General features: G+C 39.3%; 1 protein-coding gene across 1 annotated transcript in view; it reads left to right on the top strand.

The window, feature by feature from the left end:
• Positions 1-21,146, top strand: part of LOC127226804 (E3 ubiquitin-protein ligase CBL-B-like) — a gene marked incomplete at its 3' end in the record, with an annotated part of 112,645 nt that overhangs the window by 24,907 nt on the left and 66,592 nt on the right.

The raw sequence follows: 21,146 nt of genomic DNA, 5'->3' as shown, positions 1-21,146 counted from the left end.
ATTTGTTACATTTTCATGTACAAGCAGAAGGTAGGGAGATCTTTGGTCAGGAAATTAAGCACTGACTGTTAGTTGTTCTGAGTCTCTGTTCCAGCTCCTACAGGACAGTATGACTACCCAGTGATAACATCCTGAGCTGGACCACAGAGGATCTTCAAAGGACAGTCATTGATAGTGATGACCTTTGCCCTGGAAGGGGACATTATTGTCTCTGCAGTGAACTTTGCCTCTGCTCTAAGGAGAGAAGTTGTCATCCCATCCTAGGCTTTTTGTTATACACGTGTCGCCAGAAGAACAGACTCATACTTAAGGCAGTAAGCAGTGTTGTAGGGGATTGTCACATTGCATTTTCGATGGCTTTTCAGGAACTGTAATTGTAAGAAGTTTTAGATTTCGAATGCTATGTAAAACAAATACTTTATTAGTATTTAATATGAACACTTATTTATATTGTGGCAGTATTTGAAATTAATAGATACAAATTTTGGGGTTTGTCACTCTAACACATAATGACCTCTGTATGGGTGACATCTCACATCTCATCCCTCCCAAATGATGTGATGTTCACATGAGCAGTAGAAACTCATTTTCAGTGGTAAGGTTAATGCCAAGGCCTCACATGTCTCAGGCAGGTACATTACCACTGAACTACAATCTGTCAGTTACAGCTTTTTATGTAGTTTCTCAGTTTTTATTGGCTCTGTAGGTGAACAATGAGGACAAATTATAAAAACGAATATATGAAGAATGGTTCATCTCAGACTAGTTACCTAGCCTTTAGAAGAGAAGGCAGTTTTATTTTCTTTTAAGCTTGGCATAATTCAAGTGTAGTAATCAATTTGCTAGTTAAGGAAGATCAGTATTTGGTTGGGTGTATTAGGTGTGTTAACAGTGATATTTATCTTAGTTATCGGTGCCTGTACAACAAAGGTCTATATCAAGCTACCTCGGTAGACCCCTTTCTCTGCCTGGAGGGTCCGTTTAGGCTGAAGGCCTTGTGACTTGAAAGGAGTTCTGCATGTGATGGCTCCTTACCAGTTAGTTTGCCTCAGTCTGCAGCTGATGGTATGATAAGTGCTAGTGGATAAGGATGTATTGGAACAGTTTGCACGTTTCAGGGCCATGAGACTTGCTCTCTCCTCATCTTCATTAAATTATTATTAACAATGCCTGTCAGCTGCTCAGTCAGTGCAGTGTGTTCTTTTCAACAAGACTGTTCCTAGCCATTAGTCACATCCCAAAATACTGTGCATTGAAAACTGTTTCTTCGGCACATGTTTTGTAAATATGTTTGGCTGAAGTGTTGCTCGGCACCTCTAAACCTTTTTATTTTCAGTTTTTGCTTAGGTTTTATTTCGGTTCAAGGAAATAGTGAGATTTGTCTGAGGTACTTAGTCCCTTGGGTTTTCTTTATATCCCTTTGGTTAATTCTCTTCTGATTTAAACTGTATGTGGCTTGTCCGTCCTGAACTTCATCACCTGGGGTCTGAACATGTATACTTACAAAAGTTGTGTCTGCTATTTCTGACATCTGGCCCACCCTCAGAGTTCTCTGTTAGTCAAGTCAACTCATCCACATTATAAAATTTCTGGGGACCTTTGAATTGCACGTGTTCAGAGCTCTTTGCAGGAGCCCCTGTTTTTGTTGCTGGAGGAACAGCATGTCAATTCCCAGTCATGTCAAATAACACTTACCAGCTTTTCTGCAAGTTCGTTGGGAAAGTCTTGTTGGAGAAGATGGATTCAGACCCTGCCTTCTTTCCCTTTCCACACTATCCATAAAGTTCACTTTTGTATGCCTGCCTTTCTTTTTACTCTGTTCTTTTCCTTTCTTCTCCTCTCTGAGGTTATCGTTTCCAGCTACAGGTTCAACTGAAGCTCTCACCCCACCTCTATTGGTTACATGTTTTCTGATCACTCTGAGCAGAATTCCTTTGGCTCCTCTGATCAGATAGCCCTTACCAAGGACTATCATGTGCCAATCAGCTCTGTATCATCAAATATTGCTGTCATATTAAGTGATGGTAGCTGGTGGCATTTTAAATGTTCACAAAAATTTAATTTGATTATTTTTTTGGATCAAAGAGAATATTGATTTTTTTTTAAAGGAAAATGAGAAGGAACTCCTGAGAGTGGAAGAAGTTCTAAGGGAGGAAATACCCTTCATAAAATTTTGAAGGCAAAAATCACTTGTGTGGATTTTCACATAGTATTCAAAACAGTGATCAAAGAGTCGTATTCAAAGCAGATGCATGTAATAGTTGCAGTTTCTCCCAATTCCCTCACTACTATTTGGAAATCCTGATTTATATTTCAGATTACGAGCTTCTATTGTGGAGAGTGGGAAAGGCTAAAATTTCACATTGGAAACTAGTGAAAAGCCTTCAGTGGTAGGTAAAATAATGTCACCTTCTTGAGATCTTGAGGCGAGTGCCATTTATTTTAAAGGAAAGCATATGCAAATGTAGATTAATACCACCGCATATTGTACAGCAGTTGTATTTTAGTACAGCTTTTTAACTGTTTGTATATCTTTAGTAAGGTAGGATTTGGGAAGAAGTTGGTGATGCACCAATAGCTCGGAAGTGCTTTCTGGATAAAGTGCCCTTTTGGCTCCTGTTGCTTTGGCCTGCTCCTGCATTCTGCATCCTGAGCATATTCACAGCTCTCCTGTTTACTTATTAGTCGTCTGAGTTGTTTTCACTTCCTTTAACCTTATGTTAACATTTGGTTAAAGACTTTGTTTCTTTTCTGTGCTATATTCATGACTCCAAATATAGCAGTTTTCAGCAACTGGGGAATCCTCCCAAAACATGTACTTTCAACATGAATAGTAAGTATGGTTTTGTTTGGTCTGTATTATTAACAAAACTACTTGATCATACTCATAACTTGCTGGGGCAGGAGGTGGTTGACTTCCCCTACCCTGACTCCCCCAAATAGTTGCAGTCATCTTGTTCTGGAAACTGTCTTGCGATACTGTTGGTAGAAAATTTGTGATGTGTAGAATTTTCAAAATTTTAATTACATTAAATTTCAACTAAGGTTCTCTTGTACTTACTTAGCTCCCATGAGTCTGCTATTCTTGCTAAGTATACTGACTCCTTCCTTTCTTTTTTAGAAGCAGAGTAGCTCTGAGGCACATGTGATATGTTCTAAACGTGCAAAAGACTCTTTAAAGAAAAGAAAAAAAGCTGCTGTTTTCTTACATCAGTGGGGCAGACTTGTAACACTTGAAAGGCAAACAGAAGCCTCTGTGTTCTCTGTGTGTTATTGTTGCACCCCCTCACATAGCTGTTCTCCTTTGTCAGCAGTTTGTTTTGACTCATAATACCAAGGAGGGGGGTGGCTTCATGTGTTTTTGTCAGTTATGCAGTGTAGGATGTCAGTTATCTCAACTTTACCAGTATTCTTGGCCACGATCCCTCCATGCAAAGAAATAGTCAACATTGGTCGGTTTCTCAGGCCAGTGTTGGGTTTTGAAACTTGCCCTTAAAAGAAATGCCAGAATGTTTTTCTCATCTTGTAACCCTGGAGGTCAGAGCCTCTCTTGTTTCACTATTGACTCTATGATGTGTTTGTGGTATTTCCCCAGACTGGTTTGAGCACCAACATGAACTGCCCTCTCTCAGTTCATGTTGCAGGCTTTTTTTTTTTTTTTTTTTTTTTATAGTTCAAGTTACTTTTGTCTGTTCCTAGGAGGTTGGGAACACTCCTGAATCAATGTCTCATTTTGAAGGCGGTAGTTGCAGACACAGATGGCTGCCCTATATTACTTTTTGTAAAGACATCTGTGGTTGCTGTACTTGACAGAGAAGCAGAGTCCCTGGGCTTTGCTGAGAAGCCATTCTTCAAGAGAAAGTGACCCAGGCAGTCTGTCCTATCTTCTTATTACCTTAGAGCGGTAGGTCTCAACCTGTGGGTTGACCCCTAAAGACCAGGAAAACACTTATTTACATTATGAGTCATAACAGTAGCAACATTAGTTATAAGTAGCAACAGAAATAATCTTTTAGTTTAGGAACTGTCTTAGAGGCTTGTAGCATTAGGAAGGTTGGGAACCACTGCTTAGAGAAATGACACCTGGTAATTCTTGCCAAGACCACCAAGCTCGAGAAGTAGTATGAGTTTTCTAGATGAAACATGAGAGGCTTGGGGTGTTGATCTCTGGCTGCTAAGGTTCCCGTTGGGTTTCAGTTGGTGTAGTTGTCTGCTGGCACTAGTGACTGTCCACTGTGTAATGATTTTTTTCTGTCTCCTGTACTGTGTGTGTGGCTTCATTCTAGCAGCAAGCATGTATGCATTTATTGCAGACTGTCACTTATGGGGGCTTAAGATAGCCAGAAGGCTGAAATAACAAGAATTTTTATTATAGTGTTTCAGTAGTTGGATTCAAAAGACAGATGGCAAGTTAACAGGGTGAGACTTAGTTTGCTGCGTTGTTCTCAGATTTTGGCTTTTAACTAGATGCTATTTCAGGAAGTTCCCAATTCACTGTAGGTCACTGAAGCATGGACAGAAGTGGGGGATGCACCCCATTTTCATATATCACTCAGGTACTTCTCTGGTTGACTTGGAACTCATGGGTAATTTTTTTTTAAACGTGTAAGCCTTTTTCTGAGTCCCAATGTATCTCAGGAAAATTTTTCTATTTAATTTTATAGAATTCTGCTCTGAGTGTTCAGCTGCCATTTAGAATGCACTCTGGTTGGCTTCAGTGTATAAAGATTTCTCCTGGTGTGTAGCCTAGGTCTTTCTTCTTATTCAACTTATTTTCATGGTGAATATTTATATTTTCTCACAGCTTCACTGGACATTTCTCAGCAGTACACTAACGTTATGAAAGTTATGTTGCATTCAAATTGATGACAAAAGGATTTCTGTTGAATTTTTCAGGAGAAGGTTGCGATCAGAAGTATTGATGGCTTCAGCAAAACAAAATGTAATAAAGTCATTTTTGGTTATTCTTTGTAAAATTGTGTGTACCCTATTCCTGTGGAAATCATTATGATGACTTTGGAAATGCAATTGCTTCTTACCATTAAAAACTATCAGCCTTGAAATGTGTGGGTCTTGTAGAGCTTAAGTTTAATAAGAGCTTTTTGAACTGGGCACTGACCTTCAGTTATAGCATGTATGTTACTAAGATTGATGTGGTCACTTTTATGTGGTACACATCTATATAGTATCAGCCTCCCAAAAACTGAAATAGGAGAGTTGCAAGTTCAAGACTAGCCTGGATTACCCATGCCACCCCATAAAGAAAGAAACAAAACATATATCAAAAATCAAGTATGACTTCTCTAAATGAATTCTCCAGTGGAGATAAGTGTGGAATTTTGACGTTCCTACTTGGGCTTGCTCTGCTATGTGTAATCTGTGCTGTTAAAGAAATTTAACCTATTTCTTAGTTCATGAACTTACTTTTATATATGATGAACTTTTTAAAACTTTATTTTCAACTTCCTGCTTTGTTTTAATTTTAAGTTTATAGCTTTATGCATCTATTGTATATATCACGGTGCACTGATATTATCTCTATACCTTATGGAATGCAAATATCAAGCTATTGAGTGAATTAGCATATCTGCTCCCTCTGATCTAATGTAGTGAGAACAGGTAAAATGTGTACTGTGCCCTCCTAAAGCATGCAGGTCATTCTAATTGCAGTCACTGTATTGTAGAGCAATCTTTCAAAATTATATCAGACTGAGATCTTGTGACCGTTAACAGATTCCAAACTGCCACAGTCTACTTGCTTCTCATTCTCTTGAGTTTTCCCCCATGTAGCTTTTAAAGGCATCAAGTTAGTATTCTGTTTGGCAACTAGAAAACAATTACAGAGGGCCTATATCTGTGCTGGATATTTTAGCTATAAGATTCGATATTTAAGTGTCGTAGAAGAAACTTTATGTCAAATCGACTGTCCTCTCTTTTAAATATACAGTGTTCCAACAGTTCAATAAAAGTGACCATGTTATTATTATTGATAAGTTCCTTCATTGGGAAACAATAAATTTTTGAAATTTCTCCAATTAATAAAATGATTTAGATTGCAATGTTAATTTCTAGAAATGAAAATCTTTTCAAATCAAAATTAAATTCAGTTATACTTATAGTACTACCGAGTCCTGGAAATAAGTCATTGTACCATTGTATTCAGGAAGTGAAAATGATTACAAGTAGAAAAAGAAAATATTCTATGAGACTAACTTTGAAAAGCTGTGTGTGTGTGTGTGTGTGTGTGTGTGTGTGTGGTTTTAGGAGACAGGATTTCTATGTGTAGCTCTAGAACACCCAGTTGGCCTTGAACTCAGACACCAGCCTGTCTCTGCCTCCATAGGGCTGGGATTAATACCACAGCCTTTTACACCCATTCCCAGCCTTAAAAGTATTAATTTTTTTTGTCTTTTGTCAGATTTGAATTCTACTATTAGCTCTAATTAGTTATGGAAATTAGTAAGCCTGTATTTTTCAGAAAAAAGTAAGTGATCTAGTTTTCTTGTTCTGTGTAAGGTGAGATTTTGCAGTGTTTTGTGAATGTTCTCATCATAGCAAATGAGTTGCAGTGACTTGGCGCATACAGAGTTGTATTCATTTTCAGTCTTCATATACATTATAATTACTGTAGTCAAAATCATGTGGGCAGGCAGGGTAGAAATTGATAACTCTAACCTGGAGAAATAATGGAGATGAAAGTATAATTTGTCTAGGTTTATCTTTCTATTTCTCTTTATTTTTCATCCAATCTACATGTGACAATAATTCCACCAGATTGTCTAACTGAGCTACTTATCACTTGTCAGTTTCTTCAGACCTCACTCTAAGCCCTCCATAGGTGTAGGTCATCTTCTTGAACTCTAAGCTCTCCAACTTTCAGGTTTTGTATAAGGACCTAATTAGGTATTGAACATTCCTCATGTAGTTAAAAGTTGGTGCCCCAAAGGGACTCTCCTCAGTGGATCAGGCTGCATTTCCCACCCATGATTTTTTTTTTTTTTCTTACCATCATTTCACTTCAAGAACATGTTACCATTGTATGTCTTCTTTTTAAAAATGTGTTTATTTTTATCTTATGTACATTGGTGTTTTGCCTCCATATATATGTCTAGTTATGAACAGTTGTGAGCTGCTATGTGGGTGCTGGGAATTGAACTCAGATCCTCTGGAACAGCAGCCAGTGCTCTTAACCAGTGAACCATCTCTCCAGCCCTGTCTTTCTTCTTTTCACCACTTTTACCCCAGATTCTACTCCAGTTCCTATACATAAGAAGATCTCAGGTATATGCATTGAGGGATGAGAGATGAGTTTATTTCATCTCAAGCTATATTCATAAGGAATATTATAAAACAGGCATTATTGACATGATGTGTGAATGTTACACACATATATAACATAGCATATTAAACCTTAATCCTATGTGTTATAGTTCAATTTCTGTTTGCTATAATACAGTACTTAAGCACAGGTGACTTATAAAGGATAGAGGTGCAATTGGCTCTTTTCATTCTAGATGTTGAAAGTTCAAATTTGATGGCTGCATCTGCTTGACTAAGTCAAGGGCCTCCTTGTATTCCATGATGGGCAGAAAGTGGAAGCATAGGCTAAAGGAGTGCAAGGAGTGATCACATAATGAGTAAGGACACTAGAGAAAACCGAGGAACTGGAACTTAATACATGACAAATTTTACAGCAGCTGATGGAGTCCACAAAGTCACCATCTTAATCCATTCACGAAACAGAACCCTGGTGACCCACAAACACCTCCCACTAGGCTTCCTCCCCAGCATTGCTGCTTTGAAGAATTAAGTCTCAGCATGAGTGGCGGTGGAGGTAAGCTGTACGAAGGTCATAACAGGAGCTATTGCTGGTTTGTTTTTGTTTTGTTCAACTTTATTTTTCCTTCTGTAGGTGGAAAGAGAGATGTAACAGTCTATCTGGTAGAAGACAGTCATTAAATTGACTTGTTACTCTGGTATTGTGCAGAGGTATTTCTTTCAGTGAGCTAGGGATTGAATTTCCATGTGACATTTTTAGAAAGGATGAAAAAGACCATGCAGCCTCATGGATAACTCTGCCCCTCATCCATAATTAGAACCAGTGTCTAGGATTCATGTCGGCAGAGAACTGAGACATCAGAATTAAGGTACTCAAAAGTTCTGAGAAATATGACATTGGAACTCAATGTATCCACATGCTGTTCTTTACAGTAAAAGGTATATGGGGAAGTCTTGTGGGTATGGCTTTTAGGTTACTGAACTCCCTACAAGTGCTGTGATTTATGTAAAGAAATCTTTGGTCTACGCCCCTTCATGAAACAGGTTATCTGTTAATTCCCTTACAATCTTATAATAGTTTGTTACTTACAACTGTTAATTTTTGGCTTCACACTAATTTTTTAACTCAGGTCTTCTGTATGATGAATTGTTAAGTATTTCCACACCATAGTATCCTACCAAGTATACTCATAGTATCCTCTCTTTCTTTGCTTTCCTTATTTTTAAGGAAAATACCTTTGGTTACTCTTCAACTTGTACTTGGTTTTGATTTTTCCTCCCTGGACCAGGCCTAGATAGTTTTCACTTCTCAGTTTTTAACTTGCTTCTTTCTAGAAGGTACCATCTGTGCTATTAACAATTTTAGGGGAGACCCAAAACCAAGATTACAAATCTCCTTAGATGTGTCTCTGACTATTCAGGTTATCAGTTAGTGTTTAGGGAAATTTTATGATAGTTTCTTTCTATTTCTATTTCTATTACCCTTTTGTCAAGGGGTAACTTACACTCTCAACCACCCCTCTATTTTCATTCCTTACAGTTGTCTAGATCCAGTTCATGTCCTTGGTAGCACTTCTCTGGTCCTGACAGTTAATTTGGGAAGCTTCGTGTGAATAGTCAAATGCTAGAACTGAAGCTTCATATTCTGTGTGTTAGAACACGAGAGTTGGCAGTTTGGAAGTTGAGCTCTGTCTTAGGCCTTTGATGGCCTACTTTGTTGAGGGATGTTCTAGTCATCTGGATTCACAGATTATTAGGTTATGGGGCCCCACCTGGGAGTCAGGGAAGATTTCTGTTGAGGAAGTATATTTGGTCTAATGTTCATGTTACTGTTGGGGCAGGTTTGGAGTCAGGTAGGGAAGGTTACCATAGGAGATATGTAAGGAAGTGGAGGAACACACCTGACTTGGGCTCATTTGAGAGCATGTTTTGTGAAGATTCTGTGTGTTGCTTGTTTTAGCAGTGTGGGGAATGGGAGTGGGTTTTGTTCAGATTTTTCTTTCCCCCTCCTTCAGCCTTGAGCATGGTTATGTAACAGAGGTTTGCATTCTGTTTCTGGGATTGCATTTTATCAGTTCTAGTCATCTTGAAGTTGGGTACTACTGACTTTCATTTTTGTGTTTCACATGTTTAGCCTTGTATTTTATGCACCCCTCTGAATGGAGTTCGATTAAAAGAAGCTTGTGAATGGCAATAGTGGAGGTGAACATCTCTGAGTTCCAGTCTTGAGCCGGAACAGAGAGCGTGGCCATCACCAGGCTTGTTCCCCTTGGGGCAGTCCTTTAATTACTTCTTAATGGCCCCTTGTAAACTACCTCATGTTCCAGTGGCCTATACATCATCTGCTGTATACCACCTCCCAAGCGTTCGAATTTTTGTCAACAGCATCCACTACTTAGCTTTGATGAGATAGCGCTTTAGTGGACACTTGGTCCACACTGAAACCACAACATGCCTCAGCTGTGTTGGATGTAGATCCTTGGTTTCACATTAAGCAGTAGGTGACTTCTGCCCTCAGCACCACAGGTTTTCATGATGTCTTATTTGGGTGTCCTGCTGTCCCTCTGTCTCTGAAAGTATATGAGCAGATACTGTACCTTTTTAACTTCAAAGCATAATATTAGATCCTGTTTCCCTTATTTGTTCATTGGAGACACTTCAGAAACAGGTGGGGTGTTTTTCAACTAGTTTTCACCTCTTTTGTGATGCTTCATGAGATGGAAATTGTATCAGTGTGACCGGCACTTCCTGTGACAAAAAGAAAACCTTCAGGCCCTTGTGGTGCTGAGCTGATGGAAAGTATTACCTCCAGTGGAGATAAGTTTCCAGCAGGAAGTATTGCTTCCTCTAGGAGACTGAGCCTAAGGATCACAATGTGTGTCCTGTAAACAGCAGACAGCCTTGTTAGGTGATTTAGATAACTGAGTAGGAGGTCTGTCCATCATTGTTCACGAGGATTGCAAGGTCGTAATGGTACTGGCAGCCTCTGGTGGGAGTTGTTTGGGCATTGGAGCAGTGCTGCCTGGCTGGCAAGGCAATAGAGAATCCATCAGTCTCTATGCATTATACTCTTTCTATTTTCTTTCTCTTTAATATCCAAGGAATCAGATTTGCTTGGATTAAACACCTCAGTGAAAAGAAAAGCAAGTAAACATTCTTGGCTATTGGCGTTCTTGAGTTTATAGGCATCCCAAGTAATTTCTTGTACAATGGGATATTCCTTTAAATTAGAAGCTGGTGTTTGCAATCTTATTAGGGCTGTTTTGAAGTAGATTTTTAGCAATAAATGATATGATTTCCTTATACTTTTAATAGCTTGAATTTATCTTAGATTCAGGATAATCAGATATTTTGGAAATTGGAATACGGTCTTCAGGCTATTATAAACGCTGATATTCTAGACTAAATGATGTATCATTTTAAATTAAAGAGGCTTTTAATTAATTTTGAAAGGGTTTCCCTTTTGAAATCAATGCTATATCACCAATAGTTAGAAGACTGGTTAAATACCCTGCAAATAGGTATTGTTACTGTTATAGAAGCAAAGATGGGCAGGGGCGGACATTGGTCCTCCCAGGTGTTCTGCAGAATTAGGATAGTGTTCACAGTGAAGATGACCTATGTTTTTTAAGACAAAACTATGGAAAAGATCGTTTCACTTAAGCTTGCAATAATAATGTGTTTATTTTGTTGTAAGTCATAAAGCACGGTTGGAAAAGCAAGCTTCCTAAATCCATATTTGAGAGCCATATAAAACCAGCATTTTTTAAATGTTAGTCTTTTATTGCAATAGAGAATATCTCAATGTCTCTTGTGTAGTGTGCACATGGGAAATGGAATATAAAATTGACCCTTACTAAAAGTGTTTTTATTTTTTCTTTTATATTCAGGAAGACAGTAACATATTAATTATAGCAAATCGCATACACTGAAGTTTCAGGTCCAGAAACATGACACAGATGTCCCCAGTGAGCTTCTATCACTGTAACTGAAATGTTTCCTCACCCTGTTGAACACCTCATCTCTGCTGGTGTGGGTGACACCTGCCTTGTTCCTAGAAAAAGATGTGTGAAACAGCCTTTGACCTTTCTGGACTCCTGGTTAAGGCATCTTCTACCTGCTGGTTCCTTTTTTAAGAAATAGGTTGTGTTCAGAACAGAAATTAATTTATACAAAACTTTCAGTCATCTCCAATAAAGGTGTGAACTGTCTACCCCAGGGTCAAAGGTGACATTTAAACTTGTTGGTATCTATTTTTTATTTTTTGTTCTATGCTGAAAACTATGGAATTAATATATTAATTTTGTTGTTTATTTCTAAAAATTCTACCTTTAATTTATCTTGATTTTTAAATACTTTCAGTATGTATAAGTGGGAGATCTTCCTTCTTGGCTTCATTCATTCAGTAAATTCAACATGACTGAATACTCGTGGAAATTATGTTATAGTTTTTATTGACATATGTATTAAAGGTTGGTAATTGCCTTCAAGGTTTGTTTTCTGCCATACTTTCTTCCTTGTTCTTATACATCCTAAATGGAATATTTCACTGGCTCAGATTAACGCAGTGTGGCCTTGTGAACCAATTAAATGGGAATAGTGGTGAGTTGTGAGCTTCCGGCTCATCCTTCCTTTTTTTTCCTCCCTTTTTTTGGTGTGTGTTTGTGTGTGTGTATGGTACATGCATATTTTCGGATATATGCACCCATGTACATGAGTATTGGGGATATATGCTTATGTATGTGTGTTTGTTGTGTGCTCATGTATCATTTATATGGATGGGAAAATGCACCCATGTATGTATGTGTGTAGCACAGTGGCCAATTTGGGGCTGTTCTTTCTTTCTTTCCTCCTCCTCCTTCTTCCTCCTCTCTCTCTCTCTCTCTCTCTCTCTCTCTCTCTCTCTCTCTCTCTCTCTCTCTTTCTGGGGAAAGCTGTCTGCTTTGTGTCTTGAGGCCAGAGTTGTCCATGGAATGCAGAGCTTGAAGATTCAGCTAGACTAGCTGGCTAGTGAGCCTGAGATATCCTCCTGTCTCTGTCACCCCAGATTACAAGTACACACCTTTACTTCCTGCTTTCTACTGGCTTCTGTGGTCTTTCACACTTAATGTGGCAAGCACTTTACTGACTCAGTTGTCTCCCCTGCCCTTAAACTCATCCCCTTAAAGAGCTTTAAGGGCAGTGAAGTCATTGACATCCTCTTTCCCATTTCATGACATCTGCTAGCTAGAATGGGAAGATTACTAGGAATGGTCTCTGGATGCCTTCGGGATGGCAGGTGGAGTCTGGGCACTTAATTATCTTGTCAACTAAGAAGTGCTAGACTCAGCACAGAGGAAATAACATCAGCATCAGATATCCTTTATTTTGTCACACACTGCAAAATCTATGTGCTAAAAATCCATGTTCATGTTGATGATGTGCTATTTTTATTACACTCTTTTGAGTGTATAGTAAATTTGTATAGTAATATATGAAGGCATTGTCATATGGAATATTAAACTTTAGTAACTGTACCTGTACCTGGCTTAACCAGAAGAAACACTGAATTATGCTAATATGGCTTTTCAGTATGATATGTTGTGGTTTTTATTAGATAGTTTTGCCTGATGTTAAACCACTTAGGTACAGTTTGCAGTCCTAATGGGTGTAATGTCCCAAGGAGGTTAAGGAAGATGTTGTCTATTGGTAGTTTACCCTTGTCTTTTCATTCTCTGCTCTTCCTTGCTCTGCCTTCCTTTCTCTTCCTGTAGAAGCCTTTTCCTTCCCCATATGCATTTGGCTGGGGAGTGGTAAGGTCTGGAGTGCTCTAAGTGGCTCCTTCACCCAAGCTCATAGGCCTTAATAGAGGCCAGGTGCCTGGCAATCCTCCTGAACACACATGCTGATCAAATTCAGTTAGCTGCTCGGGGAGCTTGTGGGCTTATATTATAATGGATGGAAAAATGCCCTGTGCTTTGCAACCTTTTAAACTAAGTAATAACATTTACGAGAAATTGTGAATGTTATGGGAACCAATTTCCGTGTGGGAGATGAGTACTAAGAAAAAAAGTTTCATAATGATGAATGAGAGATTTTTCAGAAGCATGGTTTGGTTTGTCATTTTCAGTTCAAAAGGCAACTTACATCATCACTCTGGGGAAGGGATGTAGCTACTCTGAATGTCAGGGTTTGGTCCCAAATTATTTAGTTGTGTTTCATATCATCAAGAAACTGTGATCTTGGTAGAACCATAGTAAAGCACACTTGAAGTTCTGCATGGAAAAAAGTTGAAAGAAGAACCACATTATCTTAAAGGAGCAGTATGTTCTACTGGTGTCCTTTCCAAGCTATGCCAAGTTCTACCACATCCTGGATGCATAGCTCTTTAGTGCCTACAAATGTCAGACTTTTCACACCTTAACTTGGATGCGAACACATGTAGTCTTCCTTGTTGTGGTTCAGGCACGTTTTATAGTTCATTTCATAGATGGAAGGAATGTTTGCTTCCAGGTGGATATGGGAAACCCTGAGTACTGTAACTCCTATCCTCTGTCCTGGGTCATTAGAAGTCACCTGATGCATTGCATTTGCTGTCTACTCTTGCTTTCTTGTTCATTTTCATCTTTAGTGTCAAGCTTTTACGATGGTTTGTTCTTGAGGCTCTGTTCATAGAGTTATTTTTCTTTTCATTGTTACCATCGTTCTAGGCCATTCTGAAAATCACCTGAATGGATAGTACTATCAGAAGCTCTTAACATTGTTTCACCTAGCCCTTGATGCATCATGTCACCTAGAATCTCTAATCCAAAATGGCTTTCTTTAGGCACATTCACAGTCTTTGTCCCTTGTCTGTCTGCCTGCCTGCCTGCCTGCCTGCCTGCCTGCCTGCCTGCCTGCCTACCTATCAGTCATCTAACTCCATGAATCCCTTTTCGACTTCTTTGGTATTTTTTGCCCTATGTCACTCACTGTCTGGTCCTCAGTTCTCCCAGGTTTCACTCAATCTTTACCCAATTTAAATCCCATTAATCATGTGCTTTATAAGTCTAGTCTCCTGATCCTTGAGTTTCAAGGTGTCCTTAGTTCAAAGCGGGGCATTATAATAATCGCTGTGATGAACATGGGCAGATTAACAAAATACCGGTGGATGGTTTGATAGAGTTCTAGAATAAGCGACAGTTGCTTTTACTGCTAAGATAACAATTATTTGAATGATTAGAAATGGACTGGTGGTTAAAGATGGTGAGGAACTAATGACAGGTAAAAAGTATGGACCTGATACTGTGATGTGCATAGCCATCAGAGATTATTTATCGGTGAAGTGGCCTCTTTGAACATGCATATAAATGGTGATTTCAGTCGTTTATATGATGGTGGTAAAGATCCACTAATGAAGTAGGAACTGTGTTGCATTTTATACTGAAATATTGTGCTGGTTCTATGTGACTGTGTCTTGCCTAGTATTTTATCCCCTTTAAGTGGACACTGTGTTTTATGCTGCACTGGTGTATGGCTTTGCCACTTCTTTATCAGTAGCTCAATAGAAATCATTTTATGTAAGTAGCAAATGTTGGTATGCTCACTTCTGTGGTCGAGGAAATGACTGAAATTTAAAGTCGAATGGTTCTTAACTTTCCAGAGTGTTTCTATTTGTTATTTATTTAACTGAAACAAGGCTCTTAAGATTTTACATTTTATTAAGCTGATTCAGGAATTTTTATGTCATAACACCCTCAAAAATACTATTCAGGTTTAAATGAAATGCGAGTTGAAAGACTGGGCCTGATTGTTGATGCAATGCATGGCTTATAAATCTATAAAGTGAAATGTGTGACATCACCTCTGGTGGTGACATCATTCTTTTTACATTAATGCTTTTGTATCTTAACATCAGGAAGTGTGAATCAAGGGCAGATCAAAACGTCCACTAATGGCAAGTCACCACACGCTTTGTACCTTTCAAGCAATGTCACAAGAAGTTGTTTAACCCTAAAAGCAAGATTTTATGTGGGCACAAGCTTCCGAGTTGTTGATTTGCCTCAATCCCATGTTTGTAAACATTAATTAAACTTTGTTTTCCTTTTTGTACATGTGCATGAATACACAAACATTTTTGGATGTATGTGCATGGGTGTGTGGAAGCCAGAGGACAGCTTGTGGATATTGGTTTCTGTCTTTCCACCATGCAGATTATGGATACTGACCTCAGGTCTAGGCTTGCTAGCCCTCCCGCCTCTCAGATTTATTTCAGTGTGTTTGCTCGTATTTGAGCTCCTTTGGTGATACTGAAGGAAGAGAGAGCCGGCCACAGTGAAATCGGCGTGTACAAAACTGCTGTAATTGTGTTTCGTGTTGGGCTCTGGGAAGCAGCAGATGGCACCATGCGTGCTTCTCCTCTGCCTCGCGTTTGTAAGGAGCGGGGACTTCTGGGTCTGACTGAGGTGGTAGGTGGGGCTCCGCTGTCATTGGCCGGAGTGAGAAGGACAGCTTCAGGATAGCTCTTGCCCTCACTGTGCCATCCAGGTCACCATGTGTGAGCTGTCAACTTCCTCCACATTTCACCCAGAGTTGCACAGTTGGCCTCACGATCCTATTTTAAGATCCCTTTACCACAGAACACCTGTGGATTGGCATAGACTACACAGCTGGCACCCAGGGAAGTCACAAAAAGAATGAGACTGAGAGGCAAGGGCAGAATTCAAAAAGAAGCTGCCAATGCCACGGTTTTCCTGAGCCAAGGATATGTTTGAGGTGTTTAATCCTCTTAGGCGGCACAAATGTGTGACATTTGATTAGGTTCTAGGTACATATTTGTGAACTTGCTTGGGTGCCCGAGTACCATTTTTTCATACATAAGCAAAAGAGGTGCTTGGCATTTGATTTTGAGTCCCTGGTGAGCCTCCAAAGCTATCAAACCCTCCAAGGTCTCCTTGAAATTGCCTTTCAGAGAATGAAGACTGGGCACACGGCCCTTCTTGCTCTTTCCATATTGATCCCCAGAGAGGATGAAGGGCTACAGATGAAGTGCCAAGGCAGTGGACAGTTTGTGAATTTGGAGCTGAAGGACTCTGAGGCACAGAGAGAACACACCAATGGGCTTCGGGCTGTGATTGTGTTAATCTCCAGCTTCTCAGGAGGACAGATAGGGAGGAGAAGAGTTTTGGGATAGGAGAGGTTTGACCGAGGTTGTGAAAATAACAGGATGGAGATGGTGATGGTACAGGGGCATGCCGACTTCTGGAGGATCCAAGTCAGCTCTTCAGAATCAAAAGGAGGCACAGATTGTTGAGGGAGGGTGGCATGCGGGGACATAGTAATATAGATTTCAGTTAGTAGAAGCTCAAACCCCTGCTACTTTTTGTACTCTGGCAAGAGGAGAACTTTGGGTGTAGAGTTCAGGAGACCCTGGCAAATTGGAGCTCCGCATAAGAGGTCAGTTGCAGCTTGAATTAGAGTTGTAACTCCTGTCAGTAAAGCATCCACCTGGGCATCCTCAGGTGCATGGCCCGTCTATGCTGGCAGAAGGAAGAGTTTCCGCTACTGTCCAGCAGGCTTTGCAATCATCTGATTGATCTGAAAGTAAGTGTAGCTGACTGGGTAATGTGAAATTTCCCGTGTGTTCATCAAACTAATGCCTTTTACTTAAATTTCTCTCATAATGTTAGAAAACTAGTGTGTATCGGGAAACGTGTGCTGAATTTCGGTGGTTGTAGATGGGGACTGACAGCCAGAAGGAGGCTGATCCCTGTGATTGCTTCTGGGGAGCTTGCTTGCTGTCCCCTTAAGCTGTATGACTGGGTGGCCTGAGAGGAAGAGATGGCATCAGGCCCTGGCACTATCTTGTTTAGTGGCCTTCCCTTTCTGGGTGTTTTTTTTTTTTTTTTATTGTTTTATTTTTTGTAAGTGGTACCAGTCATAGCCAGAAACAGCTGTTTCTGCAAGGTTCAGACTGCCATCTATTTTTAGTAGAAGCTGGGAGAATGTCAGAGGTGATGTTTGAGTTTTCTGTCCTTTTGTGAAGGTCTAAGATTAAGCGGTAGAGACCTTCTGCCCTCTGTCACGTCACTTACCAAATTCAAGCACAGCCTTTTAATTTCAGCACACTTAAGCTCTGAGGCTGAATAGGCCCCTTGAACGGGTTCTATAAACAAGGACTTTTCTGAGCCATAAACAGGAATACAGCAAGTACATAGATGGATAGCGTGTCAGCCAGCAGTGGGTCTGAGGAGAGGGGCAAGACTCAAGAGGCTCCCCCTCTGGGGGGAGCAGTTCTTTCTGCTTTGATTTAGGAAGCCCCGTAGTTACAGAGAACACCAAATGCTGACGTATGTGAAGGCAGCTGTTCAATTTTCTAGACATTGCTACTGGGTAAGCTTTAACTATGTTCTATGTTGATTAAACAAATGTTACATCTTAACGAAACTGCAAGATAGAAAAGGAAAACAAAATAGAATGTTTGGGAACTAAGAATAACAGAGTTGACTGAAAAGAATTTTTCATTGGAGGTTGTTTTCCCATCATATCGCAAGGGTCCTAGTGTTAACCCTGGACTCTTGTAAATTTAATTATGTTTGTTTATTTTGGCCCTGATTAACTTCCCAGAAAATGTAAGTGATTGTGAACATCATTTTGGTTTTCTTTTTCTTCTCCCCAGGGAGGAGAACCCAGTTACACCCCCAAATTAGCACTGGTTGGGTGCAGAATTTTGAGCAGCCTAGGCAAGATGCATTGATGCCTGTTAGGATGCTCATCCTAGCCATGGAGCTGTTAGAATTGCTGAGGCACATTCTTCCGTGCATAGCCATCTTTCCTTGAGCGCCTTTCCTTTGCCCTTCCATGTAGAGATACTCAAAGGTATCCCACTCAGAACTATTGTTTTGTGCTCAACAGATTAAGCACCCTGACTGCTCTTGTATATAGATGCAAAAGAATAAAACATAATTAAAGATAACAGTATAGTCTGGAGTTTATATGTGTGAATAGTGGTAATTGATTAAGCAAATTAGTTTCATATAATGAAGCATTTCCTTTTGTTAGTATAATGAGTCTTATGTGTTGCTGTGGAACTGTTCCGAGGCTGGTAAGCAAAACAAAGTGAAATACAGACGCGTGTATTTGCTAGAGTAACATAAGATATTCATATACATGTCTGCTTAATCAGGATCTCAAGAAATAAGTAGGAGGAAACAGTTATGATCATGTGACAGAGATACTCTCGTTCTGTTCTGAAGTTGGGAGAGCCTGGTCCTTTAGCCCCCCTTTGGCAGTATTCTCCAAGTCTACAAAGAAATATTGGAATGGTGGGAAAGTGTTTACAAAAGAAAGGGAGAAAATGAGGATGAATCTTGATTTTGTTTCTGCTTCAGTATTTGGAAATCTTGGAGACAGCCATGTCACTGGTTGGATGATTTGACCGAAGCTCTCTCTCTCATGTTTTGTAGCATAGCACAGATGCTGGCTCCTGCTGGCACTTCTGAGATGTGCTACCCTTCCCTGCAAAGGATCCCCCAGATCTGTGCTCTGGTGAGATTTTTAACAACACTGGTTGTGTGTATGTGTGATGAGAAATTGTGTAGTCAGGACTTGAGTTCAGATCTCCAAGTAAAAACCAGTATTGAGGTTAGGGACAGAAAGAGAGAGACAGGGGTTCCCAGGAGCTTGATTGCTACTTAGACTACCTGTAAAGATGAACTTAGGTTCAGTAAGAGCCCCTTCCTTAAAAACGCTGTAGAGTGATGAAAGTCACTTGACATCCTCTTTTGCACATGTGTACAAAGGAGTGCATACCCACATTTACACATATACTACACACACATAACACACACAGCAAACATCACATACAAACATATCACACACAGCATACTTATCACACAACACATATCACGTGCACACATCACACATAACATATATAACACACATATCTATCATACACATATATCATACACAACACAAATACACTTTACATATGTATCACACACAACAGACATTGCACAAATACTACATACAGATCACATGCACACATATAACACATCACACATGTCACATGATAGACATACATAGCACATACACATATGTCACATGTCACACACAGAGTTTAAGTTAATTTTATAGAATTAAAATTACACATTTCTTAGGAAAGATCAAAATGGAATGTCTAGCCTCAAAGATCTGTTACTGTACAATAAGAAAGAGAGCTTCGCTCTGAATTTGCTGCTGTCAGGGACCACCCAGTGGGTAGCAATGAAAGAAAAAGTGGCCTCTACTTTGAAGAATTTTCTTTTGTACGCTAAGTGCAAAATTTGCATTGTAGTGTATTTCTGTAAAAGACAGCTGCAAGTTTCTAGGAGCATGGAGTTAAACAAACAGAAAAACAAAACAATAAAAACCATGGTTGGTAAAACTGAGTGGTCTCTGCATGTTCCCCCTCCCTACTTTCACCCCATCTTGGGTACTAATGAATCTGTTAAATTGATTTTTGGAGGCCCTTTCTGCCCTTACTTAGTAATCACAGGTTGGCTGTATTTTACTACTACAGGAAGCTAAACCTAGCCAAGTTACACCTAACATTCTACCCCAACAGAAGCACAGTGGTAAGTTTAAGTGTCGATCAAATGGAAGGGGTTGTGCTTTGTAGATTAAAGAATTGTGAAAGCAACGGAGAGACAATGGGGTTGGAACAGCATTTTCCTTGTCTGTAGTTTTGCTTATTGACCTAGTCATTTTCTTATAGATATCAAGAACAACAAAACACAGTTGAAGCACACAAGAGAAATAACCTTAGCTGTCAAAAAAAAAAAAAAAAACCTTTACACTCTATTTTTATGCATACTTTACAGCCTGCTAAAGATTTTGAAATTGTATGACGAGTTTAAATAGCTATATACTTTTAAATAGTATTTAAAGTAACCTTTATAATCAAATTTTATAATCATATTTTATTTGTTGAGGAATTCTTGCCTTTTCTCTCCTGCTCAGAATTATTTAAACAAATTTACATTCAGTTCAGAGTTACAACAGTTACACAGTTGTAGTTGTACATAGACTCACGTGATCTAAATCAACCATAATTTTTAAAAGATTCAGTTGTTTTATCTGCATGTGTGATTGCCTGTACATATGGCTGTATACCTTGTGTGAGTCTGTGGTACCAGCCTAGGTAGAAGATGATATCTGGTCCCCTGAAACTGGAGTCGTGGGGAGTTTTAGTCCACTATGTATGGGGCTCAGAAATGGTCTGCTGGGTCTTCTGCAGGAACAGCTAGTGCTCTTAATGCAAAGCCAGTTCTCCAGCCCAGAGCCATAATTTTTTGTTGATAAATATTTGTCTTGGCATTTATTTGTTGCCTAATATCAGAAACGTCTTTGGAATTTCAGCATCCTTGATATAAGACGCTGCATTAACATTGAGCTTCTTTATTAAAATGCTGTAGGACTTTCGGTGATTCAGAAGATAATTGCAATCAATGTGTCTAATTGGTTTAGAACTGCAGTTCTCAACCTGTTGATCATAACCTCTTTGAGGGTAGAATGACCCTTTTATAGGGGTCACAAATCAGATATCCTGCATATCAGATGTTCATATTATGATTCATAACAATAGCAAAATTACAGCTATGAAGTAGCAATGAAATAATTTAATAGTGGGGGGGACCACTACAACAAGAACTGTCACAACATTAGGAAGATTGAGAGCCACTACTTTAGAAGGAAAAAAAAAAAGGAATAAAAAATCTGATAGTTTGTTTCAAATGATCTTGGGACAAGTAATTTACTTTTTTTTTTAATTAGTGAGGTCAATGAACTTAATTTTCCTAATTTTATGGTGTTACAGAGTAGGAACCCATATTAAGTCAGATGTTACAATTCAGTCTTTGTACAGTTAACTG

Source organism: Phodopus roborovskii, unplaced genomic scaffold (assembly GCF_943737965.1).
Source record: "Phodopus roborovskii unplaced genomic scaffold, PHOROB, whole genome shotgun sequence".
Taxonomy (NCBI): Eukaryota; Metazoa; Chordata; class Mammalia; order Rodentia; family Cricetidae; genus Phodopus; species Phodopus roborovskii.
Note: the sequence above shows the minus strand (reverse complement) of the source record. Positions and strands in the feature narration are given on the sequence as shown.